General features: G+C 39.8%; 1 long non-coding RNA gene across 1 annotated transcript in view; it reads left to right on the forward strand.

Moving 5' to 3' along the window:
- LOC130578073 (uncharacterized) overlaps positions 1–13,778 on the forward strand; it is a 194,596-nt gene that overhangs the window by 38,051 nt on the left and 142,767 nt on the right. The gene's annotated exons all lie outside the window — the stretch shown is intronic.

Raw genomic sequence — 13,778 nt, forward strand, 5'->3', positions numbered from 1 at the left:
TTTAAAATAGCCATTTGATTCAAACTGACCTGTTTGCCAGCATAACTAATGAAGTGTCATTTTAATATTTAAGGTACTGTTCTTTCAAGGTAATTGCTATTTACTGGTAATTCTTCTTCATTTGATGGTTTATTAGGTACCTATAGGAATTTAAATTGGGCAACTGAAAAACTGTAATTGTCTAACTAGCGTAATTCTTTGCTATAAATAAGCCTGGGCACCTGCTTAAGGAAGGTTTTCTGTTTCTGCTTTTAAGGAAGTTTTTATTTCTGTTTTTTTACACTATAAAAGAATGGGGAAGGTTGATTTGGAAAAGGGATTTTACCTATTAATAAGATATTAGGAAAGAGCCAGAAGAAGGTGGTGACTTCCAAAGAATGCAGGAACTTGTTTTGGCTAATTCTGCACCCACCCACATGGGCATCAACATTCCACTCAAACATGGCAGGACTTTGCTTCTTCTTATGTCAGGGGAGATCGATCTGGGGAACGAGACAAAGGAAAAACAGCCAGAAAATAATTGATCTTAAAAGTAATWGCAGAAAAAGCATAAAACCAGTGTCCTCTTAGGGGGGGCAAAAAAGTAATTGGAAAAAATTAACTGGTAAAATAAATACATCATTTGCTTGTTCCCTTTCTGTTCTAGCTTGTTATTGAATATAATMTTTGGCCCTCAATGCATCATAACACTTTGTTTTGCCCACAGAATATAGCTATTAACCTTTTTGCTAAAAAGTTGTGGAGTTTTGTCCTCCATAATCTGATAAATGCATTAGAAAGGAGACAGGAAACACCTCTTTCTGAGAAACTCCTGCTTACATTTGTTGATACTTGCCTCTTAACAAAAGCYCTTTCTGAGTGGGCATTGCAGGTTACAGTTTTATTAACCTTTTCTTTCTTCCTACATGCAACTCGTTCTCTTTGTTAAAGCTCAAGTCCCCAGCTCTGTGTTTTTTAATAACTTTTAGGATTGTTTCTGTGACACATGTATTGTGTTGTTAGCCSTTACCAGTAATAGCTGTTGAACAATGTTTAGATTACATGACCCTARAAGCAAGAGTTCTTGTATCTGCCTTCATGTTTTCCTGGTATAATGTGAGTGCTTCAATTATTAGTGAATTTGTCATTCTCATATCTGTAGATTGGGAGCTAAGAGCCAAAGCAGTCCATGTTTCATTTGCTTACACTGATTTTTTTCATAAAGTGGRTATCTCTATTTCCCAAGATTATGAGACGATTTGTTTTTACCATCTTAATTTCAAAAGAAAAAAARAAGTAGTCAGAAGCAGATCCTGCCATGGAAATGTCACACCCGACAGCTTATGTCTAGTCAATATATAGTCAACCAAAAAGGAAGTATTTAGAGTGGAAAATGTTGGGTAACCTRTCTTTTGGTAGTTTAGCTGGTACTTTTTTTCCTGCTAGAATTTAAAGTTAAGAAAGATAGCAATAGTGTTCCCTCCTGCACAGATAGAGCACGTTAGGTTTGATTTGTGGCTTGTCCATGCCTGGGCAATGAGGATCATTGAAATGTCTGTCTGCACCTGAATTCCACTCCAGTGGTGTATCCAGTGGGTGGTGTGAAGATGCTATGTCATTTGCTCCTAGGTGCATCACTGTGTGGAGATTTGCCAGATGACTTCATCATCCCACTCAARCTTGCTACTGTATTCTATATTTTTACAGCATGGAGACAGCACAATATCCTGGCAATATGAGTGTGCATTAATGAGGTGTCTGCCCACAGTTCTTAACGTAGGGTTAGTAACRATGATTGCTAGCATAATGCACTATTTAAATGGCCTGTGTGGTCTAAWGTAGCTCTGTACTTGCATGAACCACAAATTATTTTGTCATAGTTGCTATACTTTGTGCAAACATTTAATGAAAAGCACTGTTGCAATACCGGCTTATATTTTTCGTGACTGAAGAGTTTAGTTCTTCATAGCTATGTTACTGTTTTGGTCCACAAGCTCCGTGAGTTAATGTTGACAGATTTGATCTATGACAGATCCAGGAAAAGTCCAGACATGGCACCTTTTGTGGTTAGGCCCAGGAGAGAATTGAACCTGAATTCAGATTTGTGTCTGAGGCCTGTTACTATTTCCGATCCAGTACTAGAAAATTGATTCAAAAGCAGATGTTTGTACTGAAAAGGTGCTGTTCTCAAAAGCATAGATGAAACTCCCCTAGAAAGAGTGGCAGTCATTGCCTGTTGGTGTGTGCATATGTGAACAAGTGTGCGTGTTTTTGTACATGTTCATGCATGCATGGGAATGCACATTGCTTTCGTGTGATGGTCCTGTGTCGATTAACAGCAAAAGCTGTGTACTTTTTGCTTTTCCAAATGTAGAAGCTTTCCTATATGTGTGGGGTTGCATCTCCCCGGCTCATGTTCAGGCTGCAGTGTGAGCCGAGAAATGCCTGTTAGGCCTTGTCCTTGAAAACACCACCTGGGCTCAGCTATTTCTGAATTTATCAGAAACACTGTCAGCTCCCAGGAACTCCTAACAAGCATCTGACCAGCCTTGGAAAATATTTCTCTGGCCTGAATGGCATAACATTCCTGTGCACTCCAAAGGAAGTGCCGACCCAGGATGTGGCCAGGATGAAGTGTTGTTCTGAGTAAAGCCCAGTCTCTTGTGTCCCTATGAACAGCAGCCCAGGGTGGGGCTCTCAGAGCTCTCCTGGGCCACAGCGAGCCCGCAGCAGCCATCGCCCTCTGAGGGGGGACTTGGAGCCAGCAAAGCCTCAGGTTTGTTGTACCTGGGGTCACCGAATCACGACATGTTCTGGGCTGATACCTTCACTCCTCGAGGTTCTTCACCCTTCTGGAGATGCAAAAGCATCCGAAATGAGTATTTTCACAAACCTCTGAGGGAGATGTTTCCATAGGTACCTTGTCTTGCACTCATTGTTTCTGTCTGGGTGCGTTCCCCTTGCGCGTATGCTGTAGCAAATCTGAAAGTTAAGTTATTGTTAGAATTTAGGTTAATGCTGTTAAGTGTWATTTCTCTGTTAGATTGTTAAGGTTAAGCTCTAAATTAAAATTGAGTGAAAGTATTGTTAAGATTAAATGTTGTTAAGCGTTAGGCCCTGTTCCTTTCCATCCTTGTCTACGTTGTCTTCACACACACACACACACACACACACACACACACACACACACTCATACCTAGGTAGTTTTCAATTAATTTCTGTTTTGATTGCTTGGATTTTGCTTGCTTTTGTTGTTGCTTGCTTTCCCTTGTTGTGCCTTAGTTGTCCTTTKTAAGTAGAGTGAATCTTGCCAATGAAYCTGTTGTGCTTTGTGGTTTAACACTAAATCTTATTCTCGCACATACCTTGTCAAAGATTTCTTGGGCCATCTGAAGCACACCCATTCGAGACAATATGCTAAAGAAAACTCAATGTGAAGAAGTAAGAGAGTTTTTTTGCATTATTAAGCTATTTTTCCCTCTCCCTATTCTTCTACTTCAGGARCACCCTCTTTCAGAGTAAGAGGGAAATAAAGATATAAAGTGAGCTGCTGTGAAAGAAGTCCATGGTATCCAAAACTGTTGTGRTGTTTGGTTTTTCTCCTGTCATGGCATGAGCTCATAAATACCATTCTGAGCTCTTGAGGCTCTCTTTCTTCATTGGCTTACCTTCTTTTATGTGCAGAGTCAATAGGAAACCTTGTGAAGGCTTAAATAAATACCTACATTCAAATTGAAACCAAGCCTGGCTTCCAGCAGTCAGGGTTCCCATTATCTCATCTTGTTTCAGTCAAAACGCTTGTATGAAGCAATCCAATGGTATCAGAGTAAACATCATTGCATACAAATTTATAACTACTCTGCCTTGCCCGCAACAGTTCTGTGCTTGARTAAGAAGCTTCCCTGCCTGGAATGGGTACTGTGCCTTGGAATACTGAGTAAGTGCCACTGCTCTCATGTAGGTAGTTTTATCAGCTGTTTACATGCTGTGGAAGCTACAGCAAAAAGGTGCCACATATGTCCACCCTTGGCTGATGTTATGTCTGTGTTCAGAGAAAGAAAAATTGGAGAATATTCCTAGGGCGACAAATCCTAGCATGGGGAGCTACTGGAGGATGGGTCATAGAAGCCTATTCATCTCATGAGGAACAGTGCAAGTGACAATGTTTCTCTGGGGAGGGAGAGAATTCATGAAAGAAATGTCTTTACCCTTCCTTTTTCTCTTACAAACATTTGGGGGTTTGTACCATTTCCTAATGGTTTCCCTTTGTGTAGTCTCATGTGTCAGAGGTCTGTGCAAMCTTCTCTAACAACGTGGAAGACTGGCACAGCTGCATTCCTGCAACATTTAGTTTCTGGTAAGTAGAAAGCTGAGATGTGGAAGGCCTAGTCAACAGGAGGCTGCATGAGGGATCTGCAGAGCATGGAGGCTGATGTCAATRGATCTCTTGACAGTAGCTCCTAAGGAAAATTTGTGCTCTGGGACTCATCCCTTAGAGTCTCAATACATGCTGGAAGAATAGAGGATATGCTTGGTGCTTGCTGTRTATTTGGTGTTGGAAATTCTCCTGTGAATAGCTATTGCTATTGCTTTCTAACTACTGGCTGGTGCTGGGCTTCCCTACTCTATTGCAAAGGGAATGAAAGTGCTATCTATATTGGTAAGCCCTCGCTTAATTGTATTTTTCCTTTACCTGGACCCTTTTTCACACAATTTCCACACTTTGATTTCTCACCATTCCTCACACTTATAGGAGTTGTATATCTCAGATACTCAGCTGGTCTTTGGCTCCTGCCACCTCCCTCAATCCTGCTCAGAAAACAGTGCTCTAAAATGTCAGCTCCAGTTTCCTCAGCTCAATATCAAATTAATTCAACTTCAAAGATTTTGAGGTTTTTTGCCTTGTACACATAGCACCATCTCCCAAAYCTGTGACACAGGCAAATTTTCATTGCAGTGGTTTGCTCACAGCAGGAGCATGTGAAAGGGAGCGCGTTTTGAGAATGACTAAACATCAAAGTGGTTGTACATGAGCTGTCCTGAGATGTGTAATGCTTATCCTGGAAGATGGAAGAAGTGTTTATGTTATGCTAATGGCCAGAGGTCTCAGTTCACWTTTAGTTTCCTCTCTACCACAGTTAATAGAAACAGGGATGAGAAACCTGTCTTACRCACATACAAATTTGTTGATCTCTCTGCTTAATTACAGTAAAGAGAAGTCAGGAGTATCTGTGRTTGTCATTCCTTCCTGCTTGCACTCTATCATCTCTTAGAGAACTGCGTTTTTGCAACTTTAGAGAGAAATGACTTTTTTTTTTTTTTTTCCCCCTTTACCCCTATGGGCTTGCCTAGCAAGATACCCATCTTTAATATGAAGCTTTGAAGCATTATTATGGTAATGTCAGGTAACTGCTCTTCAACAGAGATTGACAGCTAGCTATTAAATAAGGGTAGGGAAGAATGTRGCATCTGTGTAGTGAATGATGCATGTGGTTATTTTAATTTTTTTTTTCATAAGCAGAGACACAGCAATTGCAGGTTTTCTTAGCCTTTTTGATTTAACAGCATTTCAGAATCTTTTGCCAAACCACAAGTAAAAGCAACATTCAGATCAAACTACAGTCTCAAAATATTTCCCCCACCCTGATTTAAGCACAAAGGTTTCCGTTTCTAATCAATTGCAAAATGGGGTACTGGAACACAGTATCTTTTCTATGTGCCCATTTGAGCCTCTGAAACAAGCAAAAATGTATTAGGTTCTAGAGTCACTCAATTCCTGCACAGTTTTCACTAGAGTTTAAATTAATTGGTACCTGACCACTGTAATAGATTTATTTTCAWTAAGAAGCTGAGCTCTGAATTGCTACTAGTTGGCACCGGCAAGGATACCAGGATAAGCTCACAGAACTCCATACATGTGTTCCTTCTCAGTCAAAATGACATGTTCTGCCAACCCAAAGGAAATTGCCAGAAGCAAAAAAATAACGTTTTCCTCCATGCCATGGGTTTTGGGGCTATCATCTTTTTTCTCATGCTTGGCTAATATACTTACTTTTTCTTTTCTTTTCTTTTCTTTTCCCATGTAGCAAAGGGTATGGCAAGGAACAGGACTGGACCATGGAGTAAGTGGCCACCTGCAGACAGAATATTAAAAACAAGATAGTGAGAGTTGTTAGTGACAGGCATTTTCTATTCTTCTCTCCTTTGATTCTAGAAGACTCTTGTGAAGAGCCAGCTACTGCTCACATATTACTTGCATAGCCTTGTATAAGTCTTCTAGGCAGAGGAATRTAAATCCTGTACTCATTATTTGGCTAAGAAAATGGTGAACTCCTGAACCGTTTTCCCTTAAAATTTTAACCAAACTTGACCTAAATATTAAGGTTGAAGCTGCATTAACTTTTTCTTCTCTCTAGTTGAGGTGAAGAAAGGGAAGGCAAAAATATCAGACTGACTGCTTGTTCTTGCAACTTGTCCAGCCTGATAGGCTGGTGGGAATGCCCATCTGTCTCCCACCCAGCGTGCTGGTTCCTTGAGGCAAAATATGAAGCGGATCTAACGTGGTTTAACTTGCATTCCAACCAGCAAGCAATTGCTTACTAAAGTACTCCTGAAGTTGTTTGTTGAGTTTTCCTTGTTTGCAGCAACTTTAACAAAGCTTGCAAGATCTCCTTTCAACTCTGTAAGTCATACCATTTCAATTTCCACTGCAGAACTGAACAGGTATAAAAGCAACTTCAAGGGAGTCTCCCGTGATTTTTAGAGTAGGATTTGTTAGAGCATGRGAGCATAATGAAATATCACTGCATGTGTTCACTGCTGAGGCTGGTTCAAGAGAATGACTCCTAAGAGATCTCAGGTCCATTGCAGACAAAGCTTCTTTCCACAGGTTTCTTTGATTTTTTTGGCAATGCCCATGGATTTAGAACATTCAAACWCTCACAGATGCAAAGACAATCAGTGTGTTGAGAGATTATAAAAACACAGAAGATCAGASAATTTGCTTTAGGGTTTTTTTYCCCCTCAGGAAGAGAAGATAAATATGACCATGATTAAAAAGTCATTATGAAGAAGACAGTGATCAATCTTTAGCCATGTTCACTGAGAAGAGGAGAGATTGATTTTGTTACTAACAAATTTAATTGACAGTGGCTGTTAGGAGAAGTAGTCATCTAYTGAGAGATGCTTAAGTATTGCAACAGGCTACTTGCACAAGCAGTTGGCGCTCTCCCTCATGAGAGAATTTTAAGGAGCAAGCTAGATAAACCTTTGCTTGGAATGGTCTAGAAGTAATTGTTCCTTTTCCTAATCTTCCTAAGTTTTGTTTTGGTCTGCTGTTTCTGTGGGCTTCAGTCTTAACCCTGTGGATTCTGAAAAAGAATTATCAATGTGTGCCAATAGAAAACTGCCTGAATAAATACCATTAACATAACAGGCATTTAAAAGACCTCCCATGAATCCTCTTCCTTGTGTGGTGAAAATCAAATCAATGTATACCCACAATGCTTAGAATGCCTCTAAAATTTATTAGAAAATAAAGCAATGATGGTATCTAATCTCTTAACCCTAACAGAGAATCAGTTCCTCTGCTTCAGATTGCAGGCATACCATGAAGCGCTGAGATTGGCATGAGCAGCACACATTTTTATTTGAGGGGAACATAAATCCTAAGTATCTTGTTTGTGTATAATTATTCTTGCCCTGAGGTTGCAGCATCTTGTGCGCACAGCTGCATTGTGAACATTTTTCCAAGTTTATTTAGCACTGAGTGCAAGTACTTTACATGTCAGAGCTGGGAACRCTCCTGTTTCAGCTGACTCCACTCCTTTGGGGTGTTGTACAGTGCTTAGGTGACTAAGCGAGAGGCAGTTGCTCAAGCCTGGAGAGACAGGGAGCTTATTTAATCACATTAGAGAAAGAGAGAGTAGGCGCCTGGGAGCAGACAGCACTAATCTGCGAGAAGCGAGAGTGAGCAAGTGTGTTTTACGGAAAGGCTCGGGAGGTCAGGGGATTGGCAAAGTCAGTGCCCCTTTAACTGAGGATTGCTRCATAATTTCTCAATTCACATATGTCCATACCTAAGAACCTAGCTAAGGGCCTCAACTCCTCCCAACACAAAGCAGCTAAAAATGAGCTAAGACTGTGCCCCAACAGGACCGTTTGTTCCCTGATTTCTTTTGCTCCTCACCCACCTMAATTTTAAGGAGATCAGCAAATATATTTGTGTCACTGGACTGTGATTTGATTAACCAGATATCTTGCTGGTTTCCTGTCCTCTTTAAATTGCTTTGTTCTTGTTAAATGGTGCAGAGGGCAAACTGAGTCTGCTGTGTGGCAGGGATGCCATCTGGAAACAAATCCCAGTGGTAGCATGGGGATCTCTGAGGCCTTAGTTTTACTGAGGATACAAGGGGCAGGTTGAGGGCCTGGGATGTTACTCTGTAGAATAAACTATACTGTATGTGCTTTGTGGAAAGTGACACAGGGTAAAGATATAATCTCTGTGATTCTGACTAAATGCCTGAAAATATTACGTCTGAAATGCCTGTATGTATATTGTGGAATCATCTAGGCTGCCACATTATGGCCCTTTCAGCTTCCATTTTTTAAAATATCTCCAGGAGTAATATATTTGTAGTAAGTGATAAATTATTTTTATTCTTCATTCAGCCCTTTTATAATTTGTTTTTAATGGAAATACATCATATGGTCAGTTCAAGTGTACCCTTAGACTAGGTCATTATGTAGCAGTGTATGTCCACTTCAGGCAAAGATGGCCATTACAGAATGCAGGAAAGTGAGGACAAGGAAGAAATTCCAATTGTATGTGTGCATCCTTAGCAACGCTTTTRGTTATGGTTTATACTCCTCTTTGTTTTCAGTCAGATGTGGGACATAACCTATAAATGAACTCCATCTTTCACTCTCTTTTCAGTGTAGAACTTTGAGGGAATCTCTCTTATTTTTTGTGTATGTGTATAGCATGCCACACTTCTTGACCTCCAATCTGCAAGCAGTCCAGGAATAGTGTAATTAGTTTAGACTTGTTTGGGAAAAAAATTGATCATCGTTTGATTTTATGAGGTGACTGATCTGTTGGGTGATGTCAGCATGCCATGAGGCCGGCCACATGAGCAAGATACCATGTTCTATTAKGGCTTTGGAAGTAGAGGGAGTGGTCAGACCTGTGTTGGAAACAATGTTGTTAGAGCAGGTATGAAACTGAGTCACRCGGGGAATTCAATGAGCTGAAATTCAGAATCTGACTTGTGGCTCATTTTGAGCCGCAACAGCTCCTTGTAAAAAAGAAATAGGGATGGCTACAACAGCAACAGGCATGTAACATGCAGCTCTTTAAAAGTCCCTACACAGTTTTCTGCAGATGGCATTATTGGAAAATCCATTCCTCTTGCTTTTCTCCAGGGTGTCAGAAGGACCAAAGACGTAATTGTAAAAAGCAATTGTCATAAACATTCAAACTAGATGAATCTCCATGTCAGGTTTTATTGCACCCTAGCAATTTGGGCTAGGTTCTCTGAACTCTGCTAACCTTGGCAGATCTACAGGGAAAGCCTGCAAAATCCTTGAGTTCAAAGCAGGCAAAATATATGACACCTTTTGAAAGTTTGGCTTTGAGTGTTGAGTTTATTTGAACTTACGTTAACCAAAACCAATAAAAAATGGCTTGCATGAGCTCCTGAAAGGTGAAATTCCAACAGAGTAGACAACCTGTTTGCCAAACAGTTATTTTTATTTGTGTATAAGGGAGAAAGTTGATAGAGTTTGAGTACTTCTATATCTGTTTTAAAGTAGGAATAAGGAAGATGGTATCATAAGGATATTAGGTAAAAAAAAAAAAAATATCCCTCTGTGAAAATATCCCARTCAACCTGGATTGTATATATTAGGTCATAACCCGAAAGAGTCCTCTTTCTGGGCAGTTTATATTCCATTTTGCTGGGAATTCTGAGGAAGACAATAAAACACTGAGACAGAGATCAAAATATGAACATTTAGTACCTACATTTTTTAAAAAAATAAGTAGATTAGATAGAAATAAAATCTGGCTGAAATACACTGCAGTTTACAGTGGCAGAATCAGTCTGTGGACAACATGCTTAATTGAGGGGCTAAAGTTTTCCAAGGTAAGAAATAAGCTTGAATAGCCAAGAGCCAGGGGTAGAGAGAGATTCTATTGATACAGAATTRAAGGCTGGCTAGCTGGGGGGTGAGAAGGTTTCTTTTTTAAAATTATTTTTAGTAAAAATTCTGTCAAGGAATGATAGATGAGGATAACTACTGAGGTGCAACAAAGATGGCAAAACAATTGTGGAGACAACTAATAAAATTGCTGTTTGAGGAGGTACTTCACATAACTTTTTTKGGTATGATGTATCCCTGAGGGTATGTGTCATAAGAGTAAATCACTGGACTTAGGTCTCACCTGGAAATGGTRGGAGGGGTTTAAGTGGGTATTTAAGACTAAGATAGAGAAAATGGGGCAGAGGATTATGTATGTGTTTGTAGACCTGGACACAGTTGCTGAAGAAGAAGGTGCGGAAGGGGAGGAATAGCTGGAGTGCAGGTACTGGAGCATACCTGACTTGTGAAAGACAGAAGTAAACAGTGTGATGTTACTGTAAGCCTTTAATGAGATAAATAAGGAGAGATAATGAGTTAAATAACCAACCTAATAGAGCCAAAGATATTCTGGGGAGGTGTGATTGCTGAGGAAGTGTGTTATATCTGCCAATGACCTCAAGAACTGGATTTGGTAGATACCAATCTTGCTTGTTAGAGGTCTGTCAYTATTGGAGGCTTCGACTTCCTGGATTATATAGGGGAAAAAACAGCTAAATTCAGACATTTCTCAATGCAATAACCMCCAGAATTCTTTACCAGTCACTGAAATAGCAAGAAGCAATACCTTTTTAGATCTGACACTAAAGTGTAGAATAAAGTAGAAAATAACCTTGCTTTGAAGGATTTCAATTTCAATTAAAATGAAGAGTAAACAAGTGCAGATCTAWAGCTTAGCTTTTCAGCAGCAGATGGATGACATTTGATACACTTAGGAAACTACCTAAAGTCAAAAGAGCTCAGGAGGGCTGGATTGTAAAGCAAAGCTGGTCCTTCTTTAAATCGAAGGTGCAAAAATTGTCTKGAACAGGCATACCCTATGAAGTGAAAAACATGGAAGAAAAGTTATCAGATATGACTGATTTTTTTCTGCTCTGAAAGAGCAGAAAAAACAAATAGGTCAGCAAAGAAAGCCAGGAGTAGAGGTCAGGAAATATATGGGTAAAATGAGAATTRGCATGAGACAAGCTGATTTTGACTCTGCAGAAGAAATTAAAACAAATAGCAAAAAGTCCTTCAGTCACATAAATAAAAAGGGAAAAAAATTACCTTGTAATGGCCCAAATTATCAGATACTTTGTTTCTGTTTCAGTTAGGATGCTGTTTCTGAATATTCAGGCATAGCAGRTTTTTAGTGACTATGAGAACCTGGAAATTGAAATGGTTTCAGCCAAAGTGGGAGAAACAACTCAAGTCAAATATTGGAAAAYGGCTGGATCATTGTCATCTTGGTAYCCAAAAGGAACTGACACATATAATTGCCAGCTCAAAACCAGTATTTTCAATAACACTTAACAGAAGAAGAAAGACCCTGTTTAGCTGCAAAATATGAGCCTGTCTTTGATCAATGGGCAAGGACAGCCMTATTGGAGTCCAGGGTATTTGTGGCAACTGTTCTGTTCTTTGAAAAGAATAGAACMTACAGTAACAGCAAAAGGAAAGAAAACACAGAAGGCCAGACCAAGCATGATCTAGGTAAACCTCATCACTCTGGKAAAAGCACCAGTGCTTCTAGTCATGGAAATGCAGTCCTTGCTTAGCTCCTGGTGTGGTGTAGTACATGAAACTGTGAGATATGCTGAGTAATGTCAGTAAAATTGTTACTCATAGAGAAGCTCAAAGGCAGATTAAAGTGAAAAGAGACCTTTCCGACCTGAGGGAAGTTGTTATTGAAAGTTCTTCTTAATGATTGATTTTAAGACCAGTCTTCTGTGCTAATTTTACTAGAGACTGTTGCCTAGAAAATGGAAGTGTGCTWGTGAAACCTGCTGCAACAGAGTTGGGAAATAATGGGAGAATAACTAAATACCTGGGGAACACRTGGCATAAAATGAGACATGCAGAGAGAAATAACTTTTAGATTATTTATAATAAGTAAAAGTAAATTCAAGGCCCTTGTTAAAAGAATTTTTTTTCTGTAACTGGGGGGGTTCACCAGTCATAGTAGCTGAAGAGGAGGAAAATGCTGCTACAGCTSAATGTCTCCAGTGCTGTATGCGTGTCAGTGAAACAGCTATCCAGGTCTTGGAGTGTGGCAAGCAGGTTACTTTCAGTGCACACAGGTATAAATCCAACTATGCTATGTTATTCTGTGTTATCCTGTCTAGGATATCCTAGGGTGGGATACAGGTCGAGGTATTTTTTTAATGACAGTCATTTCTGATTTGTGTTCAAATATGAATGCAGCCATTTGTATGCATTACTCACCCTGTTCTTTCTCCTTTGTTGCTGATCCCGGGATTTGGAAGAGCATAGACCTGTCCAATGTTTCTTAATCCAAGATTTGGTATAGACTGTCATTGGCAGACTGTATTTTTAAGAAGCCTGCTTTGAAATGTCGGATCTTATCCTAATTGAAATCCTCTTACCTGTTATGGGATTTGTCAGACCAATTCACTCAGGGTGTTTTGGTATGAGAAGATGTACCATTGCTGCCAATGGAGWAGAGTTCATAAAGATAAGTCAGCTTTAGTGCTGTAGCCATTCCTCTCCTCTCTTCTTCACAGGACATATTTTTTTTTTTACATTTCCAATAGTAGCTGTCAAGATAATATGTGAGACTGATAATATCTAGAGTTTATCTTTTCAGTGATAAACTTTTCATTTTGAAATACTGGAATAGAACCTGTTTCTACATCTATCTCTCTCACTGTTGGGCAGCATAGTTCCTCTAGTTTTAGCCCACAGTCCATTGGCTAAAACAGTGCTTTGGACTTGGGGATTTACAATATCAGTAGCAAAACTGCCGCATGCTGGGAATTAGCTTCTATTTGCACCTCTTTTCCCTTGGATGTGGATGATGGCCAGTGTGGTAAATCTGGCCAAGATCTGCAAAAATCTACCTCACTACTGGTTTCCATTTTTCCTTTAGMTAAGCAATTGATTATGCTCATCTACAAACATTCTGCATTTGGGCAAGAGTGGTTCTTCAACAGGAGAATGACTATGATCAAGCCTGGCTTGTGATGCTGTATAAATTACTGCCATAGTAGGCTATAATGGAAGGGGAGAATTCTGAGTTAATTTCTGATCCTCTTTTGCTTTGGGAAAGGAGGRACATTTTCTACCTTGCTGAGATGGCACCTGAAAATGTCTGTCACTTTCTCTGTGTTTATTAGCAGGCCTGTTTTTTCCCAGTCTGATCAGCTGCCTCTGCATGCCAAGCAGGTACAGCTGAGTGGAATGCAGAGGATTTCAGTTGTTTGAGAAGAGCTGGGTGGGGGCCTTCAGAGTGCGTGAATTCATTAAAATTCCACGTTGAATTGCAGTGTAAATGCGTGGGCCTTAATATGCAGGGCTCCAACAGGTAAATACTCGAATCTTGGATACAAGATGTAGCAAGTTTTTACCTGCCCTTCATCCAAAAAGCTCACCAAGTACTCTATATCCACCCAAAAGGCTGTGCTCACCGCTRCCTGAATATAATGCAAACTGATAGA

This window comes from Malurus melanocephalus, unplaced genomic scaffold, assembly GCF_030028575.1.
Source record: "Malurus melanocephalus ecotype Western Australia unplaced genomic scaffold, MMel_1.1 scaffold_209, whole genome shotgun sequence".
In the NCBI taxonomy this organism is placed as follows: Eukaryota; Metazoa; Chordata; class Aves; order Passeriformes; family Maluridae; genus Malurus; species Malurus melanocephalus.